Source organism: Filicampus tigris, chromosome 10 (assembly GCF_054856515.1).
Source record: "Filicampus tigris isolate MCC_2025a chromosome 10, RoL_Ftig_1.0, whole genome shotgun sequence".
Lineage (NCBI taxonomy): Eukaryota > Metazoa > Chordata > Actinopteri > Syngnathiformes > Syngnathidae > Filicampus > Filicampus tigris.
Genome location: NC_141226.1, coordinates 9,735,477 through 9,747,196, shown reverse-complemented (window position 1 = coordinate 9,747,196; position 11,720 = coordinate 9,735,477).

Here is an 11,720-nt window from a genome sequence, read left to right as displayed (position 1 = left end):
TTCCATTGACTCAAATGCACCAGTTGCTAGTGCAGTAAAGTGGAGCCTCTGGGGCAGAAAAAAGGGGATGGGCACCTGACAAGCATACCTCAGTCCATTCATTCCTGTCCAAGCATGCCTGTTCACAGCAAGACTCAACTATCTGTGACAGAGAGCACCTGGTCCCACCCTTAAGAAAAAAAGACGCAGAGTCCCCAACGTTCACCACCACCAGAAGTTGTGAAAAGCCTGCTGCTTTGTTGTGCCAACACACAAGCACAAAAGCGTCCACAAAGGAGGGGAAAATGTACTAAATGTTGCAATTGCAGATGGTTGAGTCTATAGCAGAATGCAGAGAGCGCCCCCCTGTGCTGAGACTTCGATTGACTGGATGGACATGAACATGAATGAATCTGTATGAGTTTCCGTTTTTTAATTGAATGGCTGAACTGCGAACTATGGACTATGGAAAATGTAATTTACTTTAGAAGTCTATCCACCCATTATTTCAACCGCTATTCTTCCATACAAAACGTGGTATTATTCATTTATGTATATATTATATTTTTAACATTGCTGTATATGGATACGGTACATATTTCAGAATTGTTTTCATTATACAGTACTCTTAAAGAATTATAACTTGCAACTATGCAAAAATAGAATTAATTAATTTCAGCCATGTGAAGAAATTAGTTTATTCCACAATAAAAAATAACAAAATATTTTTAAAATATATGAATTGGCCTTCTGAAAAGTATTTTCTGATGTGATTACTGAATCTTTGTTATACACAAGTTTCCATTTTTGAACTGAGCTTTTTTTTAGTTTAGTTTAAAGGACTAAACTCATATATTGTATACATTCACTACACACAGAATAAATTGTTTCATGACAATTTCATTTTATATTTTGTAAGAAATTTCAATAGAACAAAAAGAATCCATCTTTTAGTATAGGAGCACGAACAGTGATACAGAGAACACAATATAATGTCATCAATTGTCCCATTTTAAATACGAACTAACGTCAGTCGAATTTCAGTGGCATCCCTAAATGGTAATGATATAAAACTTCCTCTAGAGGGTAATACAGGACACATCTTGAATGATTAATTTTAGAGCATGCAACCCTTGGTTCAAAAACTTTTTGGGTCTACGGTCACCTACAGCGGAGAAATTTTCCAAGGACCCATTTAGAATCCTACTGTGACTTAACAAAACTAGTACGTTTACCCACGTGTAAATGCTACTGGAATGAAAGAGTACTCTAGTATTGAGAGGAGGGAAAGGTCATCATTTTATGATCAATTCCTTATTTTCCCCTAAAAAAGTTGAAATTTTATGAAGATAAAGTTGTATTTTTTTTTTTTAAATAAAGTTGCAAACTTTACAAGAACAAAGCCATATTTTATCACATTGGAAAGTCCGAATCTTATGTGAATAAAGTTATATTTTTCCAAGACAATCATACTGTTACTGCAAATTATTTTTTAGTACTTAAATTAATACTATCCATCCATCCATTATCTGTACCGCTTCTCCTCACAAGGGTCGCGGGGCGTGCTGGAGCCTATCCCAGCTGTCTTTGGGCAGTAGGCGGGGGACACCCTGAACTGGTTGCCAGCCAATCGCAGGGCACACAGAGACAAACATCCACACTCACAATCACACCTAGGGCCAATTTAGAGTATCCAATCAACTTACCATGCATGTTTTTGGAATGTGGGAGGAAACCGGAGTGCCCGGAGAAAACCCACGCAGGCACGGGGAGAACATGCAAACTCCACACAGGGAGGCCGGAGCCGGGATCGAACCCACGACCTCTGAACTGTGAGGCGGACGTGCTAACCAGTCGACCACCGTGCCGCCAATTAATACTATGTATTAATTAATTAATTAATTTTTTTTTTTTTTTATTTATTTAGACTTTTTGTTGTTCTGCAAGCTTCCCCATTGGGGGACTAAATAAGGTTATATTATAAAACTGAAGTCAAAATTTAAAAAAGGAAGAATGTAATAAATATTAAGCAAATTAATTAAAAAAATACAACTTTATCCTCGTATTATCATGCCTTTTATTCAGTGCATTTTATTTGGGAAAATACTTTTATTCTTAAATAAAGTACTGTTTTTCCTTTGATAATGCACCTTTTGTTCTTGAAAAAAAAGGAAAGGAAAAGAAAGCCTTCATACTGGAATGTCAAATTTATGGGATGATATGTCAGAGTTTTTAATAGGCCCGAAGCTAAGGGAGGGGAAATAATTGGATTATTATGTTTGTTTTATTGGATTGCCTGTCCTATACATTGGAATGCACTCAACCTTGTTTTTTTAATGATAAGAGATAATAATTTATTTCAAATTATTATGACATTAGGGCGGCACGGTGGGGGACTGGTACGCACGTCCGCCTCACAGTTCAGAGGTCGTGAGTTCGATCCCGGCCCCGGCCTCCCTGTGTGGAATTTGCATGTTCTCCGCGTGCCTGCGTGGGTTTTCTCCGGATACTCCGGTTTCTTCCCACATTCAGAAAACATGCATGGTAAATTGATTGCACACTCTAAATTGCCCCTAGGTGTGATTGTGAGTGTGTTTGTTTGTTTCTGTGTGCCCTGCGATTGGCTGGCAACCGGTTCAGGGTGTCCCCCGCCTATTGCCCGATGACAGCTGGGATAGGCTCCAGCACGCCCCGCGACCCTTGTGAGGATAAGCGGTAAGCGGTATAGATAATGGATGGATGGATATTATGACATTAATCTGGAAGAAATTATACTTTCCACTGCAGTATAGCTCTGTGAGCCCATTTCCATCAGTAGTCCCTCATACACAAACCAGAAATTACAAGAAACTAAACAACATATTATTCAGTCAACAATACAAAATTGCATAAACAGTATTGTAATTTTTTAAAAAGCAGAACAAAGTAAGCAGCCCCACCAGAGCATTGATTTCCATTCCAAAGTGTCCCATGACCTTCCTTTCGGTCGCATGTGGCGATTCACACTTGCATTCTGATTTCTTATCTATGCAGAATTTGCAAATGGAGATACAGGAAGTTTAAATCCTTAAATCCACACTTCATTGAAATATTCATGATACATCAACTAATATATAACACATGTAAAGATATTCTTGTAGCTATAAAGATGCAGCCTAACTGGATTATTCGTCAAGTGAAAGGTCACATAACATTCTTAAAGGGGGATGACTGGACAAATCTCTGCTCAGCAATGTCACAGTGAGACTAATACGGGTCCATCTGAATTTCCAGGAGCTTTTCTCACTTTATCGAGCGAGAGTATTAGCAAAGGCCCGTTCCATCACAAAAGACAGCCGTCATCCTTTGTCTGCTGAATAGAAACTGTTGCAGAGCGCAGATACCTTATGCCCAGGTGCCGGATCAACAGATTTAAAAACTCATTCATATAATATTTCCATTGCCCTTTTAAATAGTATGGCATAACACTTTGTTTACGGTGTGTGTGTGTTGATTACTGGTGTTTTCTTATATTGACTGCTGGCTGTAAAAGGAATTGCCCCTTGACCTTGCTCTCAAACATTTTGAATATTTTAAAGTAAAACTCAAATTACACAGACATATATATATATATATATATATATATATATATATAGAGAGAGAGAGAGAGAGAGAGAGAGAGAGAGAGAGAGAGAGAGAGAGAGAGAGAGAGAGAGAGAGAGAGAGAGAAGAGAGATGTGTAAAGAGAGAGAGAGAGTTCATGATGGTTAATGACTGTGAAATCATCCAAATTATGAGGAAATGTTTAAAGATCATGAAATATTTCCCCTTTGTGTAATGAATGTGTATTATATGCGAGTTGTTCTTTTTGATCAGAGCCACTAAGAATTAATAAAGTTACGCCTATTGCAGGGGAAGAAAGCATTTTTATTAGAATTTAACTTTCCACTTTGAAAGCATCATTATTTCATTTATCAATTTATGGCCAAATGAATTTATATAAATAAATGATGAGTCTTTGATGAAAATACTACAGAGCAATTACTGTAACTCCATTTCCTCCCTAATTGAATTGGGATACTTGCGTAACCAGGTCTATGTGCACCAAAAATATCTGCAGCCTCCCTGCTACTGAGGTGATTGGCCTGTCTCATGTTCTGAGACTGATCCAAAAGCAGCATAATCTCTGAGGTCAAATTAACCCAATCTGTTAATCCCTTCTGCTGGAACTGTGGCACCACATACTCCAAAGTGCATTGTTAGTACGAGGAGTAGAACGGTTCACAAAATCCACCGTTTGGGTTATCTCACGGTTGTGTGGTTACAGTTTTCAGTTCGGCAGATGTTGATTGTTAGGAAAATCAATGATGTCTTGTATAGTCAAAACTTCTTTCAAAACTGAGAGAATGACACATATTTGTGACAGTTTGAGGTTATATGTAGGTGGATTCTGGGGGTAAATACACCCAATGAGACACAGCATATGGAGGATGATGACACGGCCGAAATCGTAGTTTCACAACAACATTTTTTGGGCCTTAAACATCTCCTCATGATGTTGGCCACATCTGCTAAAATCGGCGATATCCTTAGTTAAACAGATAATACATTTTACCCCTGAAATTAAATGATTAAGATATCTTAAATAATATAATCAATATCTGGTCCAGTTTCCTGGTAAGGACTTCGATTTTGGATCAGCTGCAACTGCTTGATTGATTTTTTATTAAGACCTGTAAATAACCCATTACAATCATCTATTATACAGAAAATAAAAGCAGGAACATGTTTTTCTTTGGCTGGTTGGGACAGAAAACCCTTAATTCAAGATATGTTTTCAGGTTCTCATAGGCAGAATTATTAATGGCTTCTAAGTAGTTGTTAAAATTCGGGCCCGAGTCATTAATTACACCAAGATTTCTGGCTTGATTTGTAGCTTCCAATAGCATAGTGTTAAGGTGAGAGCAGATCTTGGACTTTTCATTTTTGGGGCCAAAAATCTTTTCTGGATTGAGCTGGAGAAAATCCTGGTTCATCTGATCACTAATTTGATGACTATCGTCATGTGATGACGCTGAAATGTAAAGTTGGGTGTCAACTGCATAAGAATGAGAAGAGATGTCGTGATGTGGAAAACCGCGATTCAAGATTGCCAATTGAGACAACGTAGTCCCTATCTTTTAAGTAAGATCCGAACCAATTTAACACAGTGCCAGTAAGTCCCTGCCACTGTCGTAGTAAAAAAAGATAATGAATTCCTCTATCAGCTATACATGTTTCGAAATGTGCAAACCGTGTTCAAAAGAAAACGTCACACTTTTGCACTTGATTGAAGTGATTAATTATACAGTGAACCACAACATGGACCAGCATTTACAAAACCATAAACCTTTACTCCATTATTCACTGAGATTCTCATCTAGTCACTGTTTTTGTGCTCAGGTCAAGGAAGTTAAGGTACTTTGGCGCCAACTGGTGGAATCTTGGTGCTGTTTTCGGGTTGTTCGCCCATGTGTGACCTAAGTTTGAGCTAGCCGGCGTGTTATTCAGGCCAGTACGCTTGCTAATACTCCAGATGAGCCTCATGTGATTGTGGTATGCTCTTGTTGAATAATTTAACTACGGAATACAGCCGTTTATGTAACATGGTTCATGATTGTGTATGTGCATTTCAGAACTGAGCAAACACTGTAAAATACTCTGCCCACAGCATTCAGACTATATCAGACTATATTTTCCCCAAAATAGAAAATATGCATATAGCCTTGTTTCATGTTTGTATTTTATGTGACTGCCCATGTTTGTATGTGTACATGCTGGTGCGCAGGTGTTGTATGTTCCTTTCTTGTTTTGGTCATGTTTTTATTTATTTATTTTTTTTATTACAGACACCATGAAACATGAAATAGTTGAAATCATTCACCTACTATATGTCTTCACATTTTCATTGGACATGAACAAAGGAACAAGAGCTATAACACAAATAGCAATAGTTATTAGTAATAAGTCATGGTAATTAGTATTGTGTTATTTTCACTGACAGAGATACACAGTGGCTCCAGAATTGTGTACTGAATCCTTCAGTGAGATGGTTTTAAATCACATTTAGTAAGAATATTCACATGCTTAACACAGCCCCTTGATTCTTCTTCCATGTAGAACCGCTTACGTGAGCAATGATCTACTCCCTAAAGTTCAAGTGCTTGTATGTATACGGATCCAAATCTTTGCCTTTACATGTTGACCTCCGCAATGGATTTAAAATAATACAAACTTTCCGCTTTCAATTTTTGAAATTTCACAAACATGTTTTCCATGACCATTAAGGAATGAAGGTCATCCATCCATCCATTTTGAGGGGCTTTGAAGTATTTGAACAAATGGCATACTTAAAAAGAATAACCATAATGTTTAATTATTGCATAAAAATCCTGACTGACCCAAGTCTGGCGGCAATGGAATCACCAAGTCTGAATTTTTTCCCAGGTGGTGCCTTGCCAGGCTTTCACTTTTGTCTTCAGCGAAAAAAAAATATGTTGGGTTGTGGTCAGTTTCCGAGCCATTGAAGAATATTTCATTAAAGATGTATGTCAGAAAAGTCCCGAGACTGGTGAACCAGAATACAGATTTCAAACCCAAAACTACAATGTTTTTAGCCACTTGCCAATGCAAGAACATACACGAGTTGTAACGCTCTCTAAATCACTAAATCCAACAATGAGCTAACAAAGCTCCTTGAACAAAAAAGCATTTCCTTGGCAACAATGACCTTTCACTTATTAGCAAAATCCTTGAATACATCGTCTCAAGAATAGGATGCAAATCCCCGATACAAACGCCCATGTCATGATGCCAGTAGGAAACCATCGTATGGAGCAGATGCCGCAATGTGGGGCCACCCATATTGCACATACCAGAAACCACCATTGGGTGGATCAGTTTGAAAGTGTATAATCAAGCAGTGCATCCATGAAAGTAAATACTCTGAAGAGGATTTACAACCTCGGGTAACATTGAATAAACAGTCAAGCCAGATAATGCTTAGCCAGAAAACATTAGATGAATAATGTTATTTCAAATGCGTCGTGACATTTGAGTTGAATGTTATCAGTCACCAAAAGAGTCAAAAATAATCACCGCAACACTGGCCTCTGTGGTTCAACAGTGCAAACTGTCAATAACCAGCTGAGAAAATTTGCCTATGACAGTGGCGAGGACAATATTAGTTATTAATTGTGTAGTTTGTTTATTTGTTTGTTTTTTTGTTTGTTTGAGTTTGGTTTGTGACCCACCACTACTGTGTTTCTTATTTTCTTTTAGCTCAAGCTATTGCAAACTTAAACATGTTGGATGGAATAAATGAATCCCTTGATACATCAATAAAATGTGTACATTTGATAGTTTATGCAAGTAATGCAGACAAGTACGGCACCTGTGGAGTGTTGTTTTAAGAGTAGCTTGTTACTTTTGGGTCTTGAACGAAACATGAAAATGTTACACCTCAACTAAGCGAACAACCAGAGCAAAGCCGCCACGCGGCTAACACATGGTTGTCATCATAAGACAGACAGAGCGCCAGAAATCATTTCAGTATCCAAGCACATGATGTCTTCACTGCTCTCACTGTTCTGGTTCATCCAAGAAGCTGCTGACTGGTGTAATGATGGAATAATTTAATTCTGCCCAAATGTTTTAAAACAAAGCTTATTTTATAGTTAGGCCCCTAACGGAATAAAGTCTTACAGAGTAGGCTGATTTGTGATCTTACAGGTTTGTAATCTCAGAAGTCCATCCATCCATCCATTATCGATACCGCTTATCCTCACAAGGGTCGCGGGGCGTGCTGGAGCCTATCCCAGATGCCTCTGGGCAGTAGGCACGGGACACCCTGAATTGGTTGCCAGCCAATCGCTGGGCACACAGAGACAAACATCCGCACTCACACCTAGGGGCAATTCAGAGTGTCCAATCAACCTACCAAGCATGTTTTTGGAATGTGGGAGGAAACCGGAGAACCCGGAGAAAACCCACGCAGGCACGGGGAGAACATGCAAACTCCACACAGGGAGGCCGGAGCCGGGATCGAACCCACGACCTCTGAACTGTGAGGCGGACGTGCTAAACAGTCGACCACCATGTGCCGCCTCTCTCAGAAATCCATCTTTCCAATTTCATGTTTATGGTTGGACAAAAAAGAGTTGGCAGTTAATGCAAGTGTGAAGTTAAGAATGCCAACCTGTGGATTTTGTACGTGTGCCATGGTCCCCACGGGGATTTAATGCAACCTAGTGCCACCACTGTAATGTCACAATTATAGAAACCATAAATTCTATGGGGGGGAAGTTCTGAAATATTAGAACAGCCCGCAACTTGGACAGATAGAGCTACACAAATAAGTTCAAAATCAATATTTATCTAATTACATGACAAAAAACACAAGAAAATCTGTAAAATACATCATACTCACTATATGGGGATGATGATTATGAATGAATGAATGATTATGCCGAACAGTTTTGCTCTGACTGATCCATTAGAGGATGGAAAAATGCTAACTTTATTGAGGGTCAGCTGGTCGGCCTTGAACATGAATTTGAAATCTGATTGGTTAAAGAACTAGTCCCATTTGCTAATGTTGCTTAAAGTGGAAATCAACCCAAACATATTTTTTTCAAGAATATGTTCCCAGCAGGTCCACTAGTTGAAACATGGCATTCTGATTAATATTGTGTTTGTGGAATATGAGTTAAGAAGCAAAATCCAACCGTTTTTGTCCATTTTAGGGGGCGGCCATTTTGTAATTTCTGTCGACTGAAAATGAGATTACAACAGGTGAGCCGTGATTGGTCATTACCTGAGCCCTGAGTAGTTGTGATGTCATTTTCAGTTGACATTAGTGACAAAATGGCTGCCCCCAGAGATGGCTAAAAACGGGTGGATTAACTCTTATTCCACAAATGCAATAGTGTTTCAACTAGAGGGCTTGCATAGAACATGTTCTTGAAAAAAATATGTTTGGGTTGACTTCGACTTTAAATTACCACTGATAAATTGGGATGGGAACACAGAGGCTGAAATTTGATTGGATAAAAAGTAAAAAAAAAAATCTTCCATAGACATACAGTATTGGAAACATTGCGGCCAAAAGAATGCCACAAAATGGAGAAAATTAACTTTTGGGGATAAATAAAGCAGTTTTATTAGAACTTGGGAGCACACTGCTGCTCTTTTTTCATCTGAAATTGGCCTTAATGAAGGCCAGCTGACATTATTTCACAGTTAATTCGAAGAGCCTTTACCAGTTCATGAGCCATTCTCGGAAGAGACCGTCAAAAAAACAACACAAAGAAGGAAATGTTTGAATTCTTGGAAGACATCTCCATTATTTATTTAATTTTTTGCCAAAAGATGAGAGACACACAAACACACACACACACACGCACGCACACACACACACACACACAACTCTGACTCGAGTAAATATGGAGGCAGCTGCAAGTGGCTTGCCTTGGGAAACAACAACAACAAAACTATTGTACGCTTATGCAAGCAGAGGATAATCTACTATTGTTTATTGTTATGTGCCTGATAGCGTATAAAGTGAGCTACAATACGTGTGTAATGTGGCCACCAGTTGGTGCTTAGTGACACTTAACCACAAGAACTGTTAAGCCGTCTTTTGTTGACTTAAGGTGACAATTAGACAGAGCCTCTGGACTTTATTTACATCTGGCCTTGAGCCTGTTGTCATGATAACGTAATAGTGTAACGAGTCAAATAGGTGCAGGCACAGTTAAGACCTCAATTACTCAATCCCTGGCCAAATGTCTAGCTAAAAAGCCTTTTTAAAATTCATCGACTCTGTATTTTCTGGGTGAAGAATTGTTTTGTACATTTTGAAAATTCTTCATTTAATTGACAAAATTAAGCAAAAGCACTCTTTTACATAATTCTAAAATATGCTGTGTACCTCAATACTAACCATAAATTAAGAACATGGGATATGGAAACATGGGGGAAAATTGGGAGACAGCATAAGTCATGTTTGACATAGAACTATTCTGTAAAAAAATGTTAAACATCAAATTTTCCAATTTGTTTGTTGTTTCCAGGGTAAAAGGTAACCCATTCACCAGATAAATTCACTTTGGCCAAGATATAAATAATGTTGGTCTTAGCTATATGGCTGTAAAGGTTACATTTCAAGGGTAAAAAAGAAGAGGACCAAAATGCTTTTCTCTGAAACCAATTCATATCACTGACAAATTTGAGTAAAAGAACATTTGGACCATTCTAAAGCTGTGGTTGCCTTCTTTTATTGAGCATCAACAACCATTAGAAACATTTCATGGTACACCACCAAACGAAAATGTCACAAAAAGTATGACTACTAAAATACTGATGCTTTTGTCTCAATTTACTCAAAAATTGACTTAGTCGGTGTGAAATCTGGGTCTGTTTTGTAATAATGTTGTTCATTTAACTACAGTATACAGCATGTTCCTTAGCAGTAAAAGTTACATTCCAATATGTAAAAAAGAAGGCTACTTTACAATTGACAAACCGCTTTTCTCTGAATTTACTTCTCTTGGGTTGAGCACATTTCTGTGACATTTGAGAAGACATTAAAAAAAAAAAAAAAAAAATCAGATTGGCTTAGCATGCTGGAAACTGCCCATGTTGAAAGAATGCACACAAGGATCAATAATGGCTTGCAGAAACATGCCCGTTTTAGGATCAAACAGGAAGACTGTAAGTGAAACATTACAATGGTGATTAATGGCCAACCTGTCATCCAACTGCTTCTCAAATTTTTCCTGTCACAGTTTTAACATTGGGTTGTGTCATCAGGATTATGGAAAATAATTGATTTATGTCAAATAACCAATTGAACAGTACGTCAAAAATATGGCAAGAATGGGAGAGGAAGAGATGAGTGTGACTTCTCACTTTCCTCCTGTGGCCATTTCTAAGACAATAGTACTGTATTATATCAGGGGTGCCCGAGTCCGGTCCTCAAGAACCCCTATCTAGCCTGTTAGATCTATCTTATTCCAACACACCTGATCCAAATCATCGGAATACTTATCAGGCTTTTGCATACCTTACTGATGAGCTAATCATTTAACTCAGGTGTGTTGAAATAGGGATACACCTAAAACAGGCCGGATAGGGGATCTTGAGGACTAGACTTGGGCACCCTGGATGATAGTCATTTTGTTAGACATGGATTGCTTTGCTTTCAACCACACAACAATGCTCTTGGTTGAAGTAAATAATGATGTAAATGGAGAATGTTCTGACACACATTCAACCCACATGTCACTTAAACCACATGAAGCTGAGGGGGAAAAAAAAGTCAATAAAATATAAGTAAAATATCGTCTGCCTCAAGCTTAACAGTCTTTGGATTTTAGGATATATAATCTCACGTCTTTTACAGCCATGTTTGTACAGCAGTGTAAATGTATAGTTCCCTCAAAGTGACTCAATACAGAGCCATTCAAATATACCGCAGGAAACAAAAGTGAATACACACCATAGTGAAATAGGGCCAAATTATCCATTTTAAAAATTTTGTGAATGGACGCTTACCCCCTGCTGCGTCCGGCCGGCTGTCGGCACGTCACGCTGGCAAAATACACCGCAACGACAGACAGCGACGCTGATCAGTAAAGTACCTTCTGCACATGCATATGATGTAATACCCTTCCATACCATCGGCGGCAGTAGTCACCATTTTTCATGGTTAGAAAAATCCA